This window comes from Chinchilla lanigera, unplaced genomic scaffold (genome assembly GCF_000276665.1).
Source record: "Chinchilla lanigera isolate Chin_1 unplaced genomic scaffold, ChiLan1.0 scaffold00029, whole genome shotgun sequence".
NCBI lineage: Eukaryota > Metazoa > Chordata > Mammalia > Rodentia > Chinchillidae > Chinchilla > Chinchilla lanigera.
In genome coordinates, this window is record NW_004955430.1 from 14,377,536 (window position 1) to 14,392,596 (window position 15,061).

Genomic DNA, 15,061 nt, shown 5'->3' on the forward strand with positions numbered 1-15,061 from the left:
GACCAAAGCCTTTGTTACTGTTGTTCTTGTTTTATTTAATATCCCCTTAATTTGTACTATAGCTTGTACCTAATAAGTGTTCTATAAATATTTGTTAAAAGGTACAAATATGTTCAAACCTTGAATAGGGTAGGACCAGGGGATTGGACATCTGCAAGCATTCGCCTCTGACCTCAGCCTTCATTTGCCACACCATTTCAGAGTGTTTACCTTTCTATCCTTACTCATCCAGTCTCTTAGCTTTGATACACATTAGATAGATAGATAGAAGATAGACAGATAGATAGATGATAGACAGATGATAAATGATAGCAATACATAGATGTTGGAGATAGATAAATGATAGATTGATAGATGATAGATAATGGATAGATGATAGATACATAGATAGATGATAGACATTATAGATAGATGATAGATGATAGATAGATAGATAGATAGATAGATAGATACATAGACAGATAGATAGATAGATAGATAGATAGATAGATTGATTGATGATAGATAGATCCACTCTGGCAGAATAGACAAATAGGAGCTTTGCTCAATATGCAAAACCTCCACTATCCAGAAGATGCTAACCTTTTACAAAGCATACAATTATTTCAGGAAATCAGGGATGGATTTTCTCCTAGAAAAGTTAGTAAAGAGAGAAAAACTCAGCAGGAACGCACAACTTGTATGCAAATTGGAGGATCAAGTTGAGCCTTTCAAGACAAATAAGTGATCCATTCCTACATAAAGAAGGTCTCCTAAAGGGCAGCCTAGAGCAGGAACAGTTCAGATGACCAGTCTGTAAAAGCCTCTACCCAGACAGTTTGCGGAATAGCAAACATCTCTCAACACAATACCTCAGCATGTGTAATAATTTACAAGTCCCTCTTAGAATAAAAAAAACTAAGAACTAGAAATTCTTAGATTTATAAAATTCAGAATGACTGACTTGATTTTCAAGAACTTACACTTTAAAGTAGGTAATATATAATTTCTAAAGTATTTAAAGGAACAACTATATCTAACAGTTTTTCAAACAAAAATTGTTTAGGGTTTAGTGAAGTGGGGGATAGATATGATTCAAGTTAGTTTAATATGCAGGTTTTGCTAGTTCTACAGTACAGTGTTGCCATTGCTAAACTGTAAGAGGTATCTCACCCCTTCTGGCTGCTTGGTGGATACTTTTGCATCTTCTTCCAACATTCTGCATGTCAGGTGCAACAAGTGTTGATATAAATAATAAACTTATCTTGTTATTAACAATAAAAACCAAAGTGTTGAATTATTATACAGGTTGCTACAATTAAGAAATATGAAAAACATATGTCTTCCTTTAAAGCCTTTGCATAGCATATACTCTGTAGAATTGATGCTGATAAAATTCACTGTAAATAAAAAAAAAAGAAAATGAAAAAGCCAAGCCAGCATCAGGATTTATACCAATATTACTGACCAGCAAGTTTCCTAGCATCAGTAAACTTCTATGGAAAATTAATTTCATGCTTGTCTGCTCTGGTAAAACCCCTTACTGAGTTGTTATAAAAAGAGAAAATTGAGATCTGCTGTGGGAATACCAAAAAGAGTTGCTGCAGCTAAAAAGAATTGTCATGTTTACATGTTTCATTGCCTTAGGGTCTTCACCTACCTAGAACTTCCAGTAAGTTTGCCTTGTCTGCTGCTCTCAATGCTCAAAAGGGTTTCCCTCATGGCTTCTTGCAAGAATTACAGAAAATGGATGTATACTCAGAGTTAGTATGCAATAGTAGTAGTAATAATAATAATAACAATAAGAAGAAGAACTCATTACTCCATTTACTGAAAAGGTAGACAAAGTTTCTATGTGAAAAACTGGCTTCTGTGTGAAAAATTGGCCAATCACTGGAAAATTTACCGACACAGAGCTCATACCTTGATCTTTACTATTTGTCTTTGCTATGATTTGTTGCACAAAACTAAGTTTACAATACATTTTTCTGGGTTAAGGAGGTACATAACTTCAAATTTTAGAGAGAAAATTTTCATCAGAAACTAAACATTATTTTATCTTAGGAAAAGATTTGCTTCAAGGAGAAATTTCAAAAAATTCATCTTCCAAATGATTTCACATTTTTTGTTATTTGCCTTTGAAAACAGCTTGGGCATGACATACCACACCTTCTGCTCTTCTAAATAAGACTGAGGAACAGATGGCTACTGACCTTTATCTCCAATCAGGTTCTGCCTGCCTGAATATTATCTTATTTGTAAAAATTCATTTTCTTATTTTCAAATATATTTCAGATTGAAACAGTCCGTAGGTCATTGATTCAACAGTCAATAAGTAATCCACATAATTATTAAAGACTTGACACACATACACATTCTCCTATAAATTCCACTAGAGAATGAACTTTTTAGTATTTTTAACAATTAAAACACTTGGTAGCATTTTATAAGAGAATAAGTATATGTACAAAGCCAGTGTATCCACCAAAATGCCCACATGCATTTATTAGACAGATGGGAAAACATTCAAATATCAACATAGAAAAAACATTACCAATAGTCCAGGGCACATAGAAAAATGCATCAGTGAAAAGAAGATGCATTATCCTCATTCTAAAGCATGCAAATATTTACGAGAAAAGGACTACACTCTATACATAAAAACTCTTTGTCATATATTTTATCTTTTTAACAATTAGGCTTGTATTTAAAAATATAATATTTTTGTTTTGTTTTTGTTGTTGCTGTTGTTTTTCTCCAGGACCGGGAACCGAACTCACAACCTTGCGCTTGCCAGGCAGGCGCTTTTGCCGCTGAGCTAAATCCCCAGCCCCCTAAGAATATAATATTGATGTGTTTCACAGGACTTACTTTTAGGGTCTTGAAGTGCATGCCTGCATGTCTCCTGGAACACTCAAACCCAAGACAGAGTGAAGTGCTTAATAGCTGTATGCTTTCTCAAAAGATTATAAATTTTCTTACATTTATTTTCTTATTTGTTCCTTATCTATTAAAGTGGTACATGTCATTTTCTAGTAGGAGATAACTAGAAAACAAACACTTAGTTAAAAATTGGGACAATAATCTACACATTTCTAAAGACACTATTAAAATTGAAACATCCAAAATTGTCCAAAATTGTATTTTTCTTTTTTTTTTTTTGTTTTTCTCCGGTACCAGGAACTGAACTCACGACCTTGCGCTTGCCAGGCAGGCGCTTTTGCCGCTGAGCTAAATCCCCAGCCCCTTAAAATTGTATTTTTCATATGAAGAGCCAATCATGTTATGGCACATTCAAAGAGAAGTCAAAATTATAATATAATATTGGGTGAAAATGATTATTCCAGAATTGTGTGATTGCTAGCATAAATTTTGTGGTCAGAAAATAATCTTTCTCAAACTAATCTTTTCCATGGTCATATAAATGAGCTCTTAGAATTTACCCTGTCTATGCTGGTATTTTTTTCTGAAACAACTGAGTGATGATAAAAGACGTATCTCTTTGAAAAAAGAAGTCTTATTGCTACCTATGCAATTTTTAGCACAGGTTTTATATTTTTTGGTTTATTTTTAATGCTACTATCATTCTCCTGCCACTTTTTTACTTGAAAAGAAAGATTTTTAAGATGAAGCTTACAAGAGAAGATAAGTCTCTCATCAGTTTGTCTACAGGTTCAATTCAGTATGACATTCTACAAACAATACAAACTAAAATGTTATTAGAGTCTTTAGAACTTGTCTTTTAATCCCAGAAGTAATTAAAATAATTTGGACTCATAAGATCAGAGCCCACAATTCCTCCTGAATGAGTTTGCCTGAGAATGACTATAAACATTCATATACTCTTTGAAAAAGGAAATTATAATTGTTCACCTATACTGACTTATTAATAGCTCAAAGCAAAACAACAATTGAGGGAGAAACTATAAAAATAATGACACTACTATTTCCCTAGTGTATTAGTGGAAAATGAGTACTAAGCCATCATTAGAGAGTGCAGTGATATATAATCAAGAAAATTAATATATTTATGGGTAAACTTTCTGTGTTGGTTTTAATAGGAGAACAATATAATGCAGGATACATATTTTATAAGATTATTTATAATAGTCACCCAAAGAATCCTATACAAAGAGAGTGCAGGAAATCTGTCCATACACTAAAGAAAAAGAATCCAGCTGAGGGCCTGGATCCCATGTCAGTGTCCTGCATGAGTCGAGCTGAAGACATAGAGACTGTCACAATGCCTCCCATGAGTCCAACTGGAGACCAGGAGCCCGGATGATGTCTCATGCAGCCTTGTTTCATGGATCTCTGCTGGTGAGAGCTAGAAAGTCTGTGCCAGCAAGTATGAAGGATCTGTGCTAGCAGGCTGAGGGATCTGCACTGGAGCCAGGAAGTGATGCTCAAAGTAAGAAGCAGAGCTCCCCAAAAGGTAGCACAGCCATCCTCAGAGACAATGAGGTCCCAAGCTCCCCACGATGAGGAAAGCTGAGCTCCCATCAGGAAAGCCAAGCAACAACTTTCTCCAGGAGACTGAGCAGTGCACCATCTTCCCCTCCAGAGCCAGGAAGCGATGTTCAAGGTGAGGACCACAGCTCCCTTAAAGTGAACCGAGGCCAGTGTCAGTGACAACTAGGTCCTGAGCTCCTTGGACAATGGGAACAGCCAAGTCCATCAGGAAAGCAAGCATGACAAGGTCCTGCAAGAGAACTAACAGCTCCTTACAGCTTCTAACAGCACCTAACAGCTTTTCCCAGCTCCCAACAGCCTCACTTCTTCTCCAGTTCTGCCTCTTATGCTACTAGCAATAGTTCTCAGGTGGGCCTCTCACACCCAACACCATGCTGATTCAGTTCAGCTAGGTGTTATAAGTTGACCATTACTTGTGAATCCACCATATTTTTAAATTGATTTTAATACTTTCAAAAACCAATGGGTCATAGTCCCCTAGAACATCACAACAAAGTCTTGAAAGGTAAATTATGGTAGATATATAACACCCATGTTTATTTTTTAGAAGTATTTATATTAATGAATAATTATTTTAATTTTACGAGTTTTAGTGTATTAAACAATGTGCACTTAACAGGAAAATAAAATATCCCATGATCTTATTTTGAAATTCTGTATCATGTTGTTTTAGTTTTATCTTTGTTGTTATTTTGTTTTCTTTTCTCTTTTAAAGAAAATATCCCATCATCTTATTTTGAAATTCTGTATCATGTTGTTTTAGTTTTATCTTTGTTGTTATTTTGTTTTCATTTCTCTTTAGAAGAAAAAAAAAGAAAAATATTACATTTTTAAAATGTAATAATATAAACATCAACATTTTCAGCATCAGCTCTTTACGTGCTTCCAAGATCTAAAAAATAACAGCACAAATAAATTCACATGTGACAAACAAAACTCTACCACAGAAATCATTTTTACTTTAATTATCACACCTAAAGTGGTCTTCACACATGAAAACAGCATGCTCCATGCTGTATCCTTTGTACTTATAGCATATGTACTGATAGCACATGTGCTTAGCTTTCCTTTCCTATTTGTCAGGCCATACTTGTCACCTCTTTTGTTTTCCTCTTACGGCAGGTACTTCTTACAGATTACACAGTGGGCAGTTATCAGGAAAATAAAGTCTCAATAAACTAAAATATTGAATATACACTAAGTATTTAGATTAAACATCATTTTCTAAATCGACTGTTTGCTTACCGAATCTAAAAAATAAAAGTAGAAATAAATTCCTATGTGAACTATGAAAATACAAATAAAACTCTACTACAAAAGAAATCTGTGCTTCAATGATCACCCTTAAGGTAGTTTTCACACATGACACCAGCTTGTTTCATACACAATTATCATTTGCACTGATAACACATGTGTTTGGTTTTCCTGTCTTTGGTAGGACATATGTATTATCTTGCTGTTCTTACTGTTTTCTTAGGAGGTTCTCATAGTGTTTCATCTAACTATTCACTGGTCTTCTCCAGAATTCTTTTGAGGAGTTCTTTGGGCAGATATTTACTGTTCTTTCTCTCACTTTTTTTTGTTTTGTTTTGTTTTCATTTTTTGAGACAGGGTCTCACTATGCAGTTCAAGCTGGCCTTAAGCTCACTTTGTAGCCCAGGCTGGTCTTGAACTTACAAAGATCCTCCTGCCTCAGCCTCCCAACTGCTGTGATTACAAGCATGCACCACCACGCCCGGCTTGTTCTTTCTCTCTTGTAATTGATTATTTATGAGTTCTAATCCCCATCCTCCAAGAAAATTTCTCCTTGACATTTTGTAGTTGTTATTAATATAGGAGAATAAATATAACTCTCAACCTGCTAGATGTCAGATACACCAACTTTGTTTTCCCCAAAATCGAAGAATGAATTCTAAGGAGTAGCAGAGGTTAAGAGAAGGAAAATTTACTGGGGAATAGGAATGGGGAAGTGGAAAGGGGGACAGGAATAGCTCCTGATCTCTTGTGTGAGAAGCTGAAAGTGTAAATAAGGACCAAAATATATCATATGTATTGTGAAATAGGAAAAAAAATGTTCAAATAGGTAGGGGAATAAGGGTGAGGGGAACAGAAAATGAAAGAAAGGAAAAGTTAAAAGTGAGATAAGAAGGAAAACTTGGCAACAAAGCTTTGTAAATGGGGAGCAGGAAAGGGGTTGAAGGGATTGAAGGGCAGGGGAATGGGGAAAAAAGTTATATCATGTGCAGGTACAAATTCTCTATGATGAATGTGATCATTATACATATCTAAAATGTACCAATATTAAAAATAAGAAAGAATACATCCTAAGGAAAGGAGCTGTCCCAAATGGGTTGCTAACCAGTGCACTTCCCTGAGAAAGTTTTATAGACCCAAATAACAGGATGGGTACAATGTGGGTCAATTATAATCAACCTATAAGATTACGAGTATAGACACTTGGCTAATATTGATCCAACAGTAAAAAGAGTGCACTGATGGCACCATTAATCTTGGTCAATAATCTATAAGTCTTAGTCTTAGTTTTAGTCTTAGTGGGTGGGGGAGGATGGCCCTCCCCTAATGAGATAATGGTTTGTTTATATGGGAAATCTCAAAAGGGCCAATAATCTCAAGCTTCTGTTTATCCCTTAGGGAAGTATATAAATCTGGCCATTGGGGTCTTTAATCTTCTTCAGATGTGCCTCTAGCCACAGTTTTGATGCGTTCTCTCACCTTCTGCACTGACTCCCTTGAGGACATAGTCTCGTCTTACTGCCTATAATATTTCTACATAACTTTGCTGTCTATATTATTATTTTCTTTGTAAACTATGAAACTACACCTGACATGTTTAGGATGGAGTGAAATACAACCGTGGACCAGTGTGTTGTGTTTCAAGAAACATCATAGTTCCTACATAACTCATCAACAATATCTACTCCACATTTTTTTGGTTGTAAAATATGACCATTTCTGTTTTCACTTTTTAATTATTTAATTTTTATTTATTTATTTATTTATTTGCTTTTGAGGAAGATTCTTCCTATATAGTCCAAGCTAGTCTTGAATTCACTATGTAGCACAGACTAAACTTGAATTCACAGAATCTTCCTGAATCAACATGCTGAGTTCTGGGATTACCACCATGCCTGGCTTCACTATCAATCTTATCATCATAGTGTGTTTTGACAATAGCAATACTACTTTGTTTTTCTTCACCATAGAGGAGGCCAAAGTTATGACTTTCTAAAATCCAAAGATTGGACTATACATATCTCTATTGTGAACTTGCAACATTGTTTCAGGAATCTTGGCTTTGTTTTTGGGAATAGTTCCTGTGCTGGTCAACTAGTGTTCTTTTTACCAAATTTAACATCAATGAGTAAGTAGGGAACCAACTTTAAAATGTAGCATTTGGGTTACTTTTTGAAATAGGTGCAACAAGTCTGTTCACAAAGTCAAAATGATTACTACTGCATGAATAAAGGCCTGGTAGCTGAGTTCCAGGATAAATTTCTAAATTCAAGATGTTAAACATCTTATCTACCTCGGCACATATTTTTATACCATATTTGATAGGTTTACTTGGCATATATTGCCATTGTGCTTACAAAATGATGTAAGTTGTTCATCAATTGCCATGTATTCAGATGATGTATAAATTGCTTCACAGTTAGAACCAAAGCTTTCAAAAAATATGTGAATAGTAGCCAGACTGATGGACTGGGGATGTAGTTCAGCAGCACAAGCGCCTGTCTAGTAACCAGATTGTTGGATGTGTTTTTTCTTTCATGGCAGGTCTTTTTGTCATTAATAGGCAATTTTGAAGGAAAACAAATCCCTTCAGTGCCATTATTATTCTAAAAATTTCAACATCACATCTGTCAGTTCTGCATAAATTCTTTAGATTCTGACAATTAGAATGATAAAGCCTTGCTATGAAGGTTCCTAGTTCATATTGTGAGATGTCATGATATACATATTGATACATAAAGAGTGTTTTCTTGTATTTCATTATTAGTATATTTTAAAACTGAAGTCATCATCTGTAGCCCAGTCACCTGATGACTCACTTTCAACCTCCTCCTGAAGTTGTAAAAGTAGATTTTCATGTGAAATTGTACCAAAATGGGATAATTCTATTAGGAAAAAATGAAAATAAAACATTTAATAAAAATTATAGACACATAAAAATATAACATGGTGCCTAATGTGGGTAAAACTCAATGGTTTACATTTTAACACATGCATATATACACCTTGCCCTTTGTCATAGGAAGCGGGTGAACATAGAGATTCATTCCTGTATTCCCCTCAGTACAGCTACTGAGACTCTCAGCCAGCTACCATTATGCTAAAGTACATATTTTCACTTGAAAAGTATGATTTAGGCATTTGAAACCCAGATCTCTTCTGTTTCACATTTGCTGTCCTGAAATACAAAATTTATCTATATAATATATCCTAAATATTTATTTTAAACTTTGTAAATGTAATTTAAACTAAACCACTTTAAAAGGATGTGGCTTAAAAATGATAATATCTAATATTTCTGTGATTTTGAGGACCAGAAATCTTAAATAAAAGACATTATTAAGGATATCTAAAGTAAGATAGTAATCAAAATGGCCTTGTAAAATTGAAGAAGTTTAGTTTTGGACGCTTAGAATTTTTCAAATTTCTCCCATCAAAGTAGATATAAAGGTTTGGAACATATTACCTAAGGAAATAATTCAAGAAGGTAAATACATTAATATCGAATTTTTTTAAATCACATATCTTGCTTTGAAGTGTACTAATATTTTTATTTTCTTTTGGCTATTCAAATAATGTCTTTCCTTAAGCCTTTGAATAAAACTAAACTCCAGAAGATGTGCCCATTATCAATTACATGGATTTACTTGCATTCTCATATTCGTGGCACCCCAGAGTCCTGTGCTATGTATGGGTATCTCTAATTCAGAACTATAGATCTGTCCAATCTTCACCTAGGCCCAGGTAGGTTGGAAAGATCTGCAATTTCTAATTAGGGATATCTATAACAAAGTGATCAACATGGAAACTCAGATATTTCAAAGATTCAGAAGGGAGAACAAGAATAAATACACACAAAGATGGAGGTTGGAGCAGCAAAAAAGAAACATCAGGTCCAAAAGTATCAATGATAGGTCAAACATTGAAGTCTCAGAGAGAATGAGGATGAAGGGAAGATTTGAAGTAACAGAGTCAGAGTTATCTGACACCGAAACAAAGAACAGGGAAAAAAATTTCAGAAAAGGATAAATATTTCTGAACCAAAGCAATTCATATTTCTGGAGACATGGATTTTTAGGAATTTGGAAGAGCAGATGGAGGGATCTTAGAAAAGTACATTAATTCCATTCATAAAAAATTAATTAGGATTGCTAGGGTAAAGCTCCCTAGAAACCAAACGAGGCTGCAAAATGACAAGTCTGTGTTGTATTCTTTCAGAAGACATATTGGACAAGGCATAGAAAAGTTTTTTATAAAAATCCATGCATGCAGTTTTAATATGAATCAGCTGCATTGCTTTTACAGTGGAAGATCTCTCATAAAAATCTTGATTTATATTTTTTCTTTAAGAACATAGGCCTTGGTAATCTTCAGCCCCTTAAAGCAGACATCTCTAGCTTACAGAGTACATTTTTCTGATATTCACAAGGCCAGTACAATATAAAGTATTAAAGTTGGATTGGAAACCTCCCATGGCCTGACATCACCTGCGTTTCTAGTTCATTTGTGTATATTTTTTATCTGTACCTCCAACAACAGAAATTACTTACAGTGCCTCAAATCACACTGCACATGCTGGCTGAACACCTTTGAGTAGGTGCACTGTTTTGAGCACCTCTACTCCAATCTCTTTGCCTGTTTGACTCCTTCACATTCTTCCAGTTTAGGAACCATCTCCCAGGGAATATGTAATTCTAGCCTCATGCTTCTCTGTGTTATGGTACTTATTTCATGTACAGTTATTGCCTATCTGAGAATTATGTCCAAAGCTTTATTTTCAACTTGCCTTGCCCGGTTGTGTTCCATTTAAGTCTCATGTCCATATTTCTAACTTCTATGTCATAATTCTGAGTTGTCTGTTTATATGTTCCCTAGACATAGCTAGGTGTCTAAAATAAGGTATGTTAACAAATTTCTCTTTTCTTATTTGTTCTAGAGCCCAATAGTGATCCCAAATGCCCTGTCTAGCCCATTCTTCCCACCATAAGAGGATCAGAGTGCAGTTTTTGAATCATATGCTATTCCGTTCTACCCATTGATGTAAATACCTGGTGTGCTCTTCTATAGTAATTCTTCCTCCAGCTAATCTTGAACTAGGTACAGATACTCCTCACTTCATGATGGAGTTATGTCCCAATAAACCTATCATGAGAGGAAAATACATTAAATATACCTGACCTACCAAACATCATAGTTCAGCCTAAGCTAGCTCAAATATGTTCAAAACACTTACATTAACATACAGTGGTCAGTATGACAAGCTGTAAAATATCAAACACAATATTGAAAACATCAAACAGAGTAGAATCAGTTACTTGCCCTCTTGATTACATAGCTGACTGAGTTTCAGCTCAGTGGTACCAACCAGTATCAAGACATATGGTTTCTACTGAAAGTGTATTATTTTCACACCATCATAAAGCAGAAAAATCCTTACATGAACAATTATAATTTGGGAAAAATCTGCATCTTTCCTGGCCTCAGCCAAGGGATTTATCACATACTTTGAGTACTATATATGTACATATTCTAGGGCTTGCTAGCAATACAGACCTGATACAGACCTACTGATTCAAAATCTCCACTTTAACAGGATTCTTCTGGTGATATGTATACACATTAATGTTTGAGGCACTGTGCTAACTAAAAATAAAGAAGCCGCATAAAACTTTCTCAAACTCTGTCATTGAACTATATTACATTACTAATTCAAAGCCTCTGGCCCATTCTAAGGTCATATGAGTTGCTTTATAGGCTTAGTGAAATATCCATTTTCAGAGTACAGCCATCAAATATCTCTGCACCATAATAGTATTATGCTTTTCCCACTTCTTCCCTCACTGGGAAACAAGCTGTCTGGTAAACATATGGAATTCTAGATAATAACTTCAACAACATCTGTTATAAGTAAGTTGTAAATGCCACAAAGGAAACCACAACCTGTTGTGAGTATAGACAATTATAGAAAAGGGATAAGACTTCAACAATAGTGTCCGGACTCTGTATTGTAGCTCCATGCTCTCATCAGTCAAACTAGGCATAGGAGAGGTGGCTTACAGGAAGTTACAGTTCTCCACTATAGGTTATCTATAGTAACACTATAAAGTCATACCAAACCCCCACCAATGCTGAATGAAAGACATTAAATGTTTTACAAGCCCCACTTTTGTAAAACAGTCTTCAGCTTCCTCCTAATTTCGTGTTTTTGACCTTATCACCATATTCAGAATAAAGACGGGTGGAAGTGATGCTTTTGATATTTATCTTTCTCAGGGGTCCTATCTCACCCTTTGATTTCTATAATTTACATTGTTAAGGAAGGCAAAGTCAGATGCTTCATCACCTCAGCCCATAAATCCAAAGTCTGAACATGCATGGATACTATTATAGACTAGCTGAGAAAGGCACACAATTTTTTCCCTCCCCAAAGCAAATCTGTGCTTGTAACATGCCAAAGCTGGTTCTAGATATAATTTTTATAAGGAGGAAACAATCTTTATAATCACTGTTTCAGTTTAATTAAAATTATAAATATGAAAATTTTGATATTGTAACTCAATATAGTGATCAGGGTATAAAATTAAATTACAATACTCCTTTTTTCATTTGCTTTCATTAGTTTAGAAATCTGACAGTTTTATGGTTCCTAAGCATTTGTAGCCATTCATTATCAAATCTAGTTGATTAAATTCTAGCAAATAACTATGAGTCACAATTTTCTGAAAAATTAAATCATAGTTTCCCCAGGGTGTAAAAACCCTTAAGAGAAATACATCTGTGCAACTTATAAATTGGTTTTAAAATATTAATATAATTGAACCAAATGAGTTTATTCATTTATTTGTTCTATTCTTACTTTCTACCTTAACTGTCAGATCAGAATTAACAATCACAAATTCAATTAGTTCTGATCAGTAAAACTTCAGCACTAGGATACAATTAAAAATTTGACTACCTATCAGAGTGCCACATAACCTGGGTACGTTTCTGAATAATTTGAGTAAAACTGACATACTATGGCTAGTGTGTACAACCCTTCTTGTGAACATTTTTCATTTCCGAGCCCCCATCCTTTCTTTCAAATCATATATTATGTATCCTGTAATAAGCTTAGGTTTTCATCTTACATAGTTAATTATTACTGTGTCCTTTATGATCATTCTCATTTTATTCTTTAACTTTTATCACAACATATTACTTAATCTGTCTTCCCAAGGCTTTTGCTTGCATGTAAATTTGGCTTGCAGTGCTTTATTTTGAAGGGATAACAGTTATCAGTCATCTTCATCCTTGTTCCTAGCATTCTATTTGGCTCTGGAATTCAACCTAGAAGGGAATCAAAATAATCTGTCCCATCCTTAGATCCAAGAGTGTTTCCTAATGAGTCTAAATCAATCAGAGCACAGGGAGACACCAAGTTTTGGCCCAAAGGTAAACACAAGGATAAAGGTATCCCAAGAAGATTGAAGAGAAGCAACTACAAAGAGGTTTCCCTCCACCAAATTATTGCTAGAAGCCATCTTATGATGATGATCCAGCTAGCTGTATAGACAAGCCAATACTTTGTATGACCAGATGACATGGAACAGACATGGACATTGGGTAACAGGTGTCAGAACTTCTCATAATGCTTGCTTTACATATCTTTTCAAATATGAGGTGCCTGAGAGAGCTGTAGAATTTTACAGGCAGTTTTTAATTTCATACGTTTGGCAAAACTTACATGTAACATGCATCTCCTTCAAATTGTTTAGCATAAAACTTTTAAACAAAAGTTTATTGAAAATTTGTGAATGCCTTCCCTGTAAAATACCTAGTACTTGTCTATTATGAGTATATCGGAGGATCAAAATGTTAACTTATTGTTGTTTTCTTTATGATGCAATGCTCAAATGTTAAGATTTATCTGTAGCATTCTTTTAAACCTGGCTCCTTTCTTTGTGATTTCAACAATGCCCTATGTTTATTTTATTTTTTTTTAGTATTGCTTCTCTCTCGAAAGAATAAGAACATCATGGCTTATCCTGAAATCCCTACTCTTAAGAATTTTGGTAAAGGTCACAACAAGAAACAGAAATCCAAGTGCAAATAAAATTGTTCCACATGATTAATGATTGTTTAAAAAAAGTGACATTTCTTATAGACTTAGTAACACAGAAAATATTTTTAAAGGTGATAAATTCACACTGACATTTGCAATTTAACTCTTACAAAGCTAAATATGTTTTAAAACTTTATTTCAAAATAAAAATATTCCCACCTATTTAGGTTTTATTTAACTCCTCACTCAAATTGCACATAGGATCCTATTCTCTTTCAGTGTCCTTATCTCATGAAACACCAGCTCCTAGTCACGAATAATGGAGAGTCTAACATGATCAATGACTGGCAAAATTTAAAAAGGAAAACTCATTCGTAAGACAGAGCTTTTTAGCTTCACAACATACCATAGAATAGGGGAGAAGGTGATTCAAGTTTTCTGGATGAGTTCATTCTAGTTTTCCAGACATGCTTGGATATAAAGATTTGCTTATGGTTAACACTAGGGCCTTATTCCCTTAATTATTATCTCAACCTGCTAATCCTCATCCATATCATCTGTATAAAACCTGAAGTTTGGGAAATCCATCAGTAACAAATTACAGGCTCTTGTGGAATTCATAGCACAGCTTTCCAGTGATGCATCTCGACCGAAATAAACATGCATTTATAATGTCCCATAAAAAGCATGAGGCAGTAAAGCTACATCTTTATATGCCAGACACATTTTAAAAGTAGCCTATAGTACTCTCATGAAATAAATAAGCTCAGAAACAGTTAATCTATAATGCATCAAAAACTTGAATAAAGGAAGGTAAAGATCAGAATATTGAAAATATATCCTGTAGAGTATCTATCCAGTACACCAGCCCCATGCCTTCCAAAGGCAAAATGTACATTTCATACAAGGAAAGAATAATTTCTAATACTAAGGCTTTAAATTTCATTACAAATTCTTACAAAGTAGTGTTTTATGTCACATTGTACAAAATGTAACTCAAAAATATGGTGGTTTAATTTTTTAAAAATTATTAATCTCTCTCAAAATATCTCCCTTGCATCAAGCACACTTATCCCATCATTCTTCGCACTTTCTGAAACAGTTGTGGAAGTCCTCTTCGTGTTTGTCTTTAGTTGTGTTGTCATCGCTGCTTAATGGCCTGAAATCATTCAGAATGTTGATTTTTCAACTTCTTTTGACTGAAGAAGAGCCAGAAGGCACACACTGTAAGATCAAGGGAATGAGGTGAATGAAGACACACCATTTTTTTCCTTTTCAGTCTGTTTGAGCCAGGGTCTCGCTATGCAGTTCACG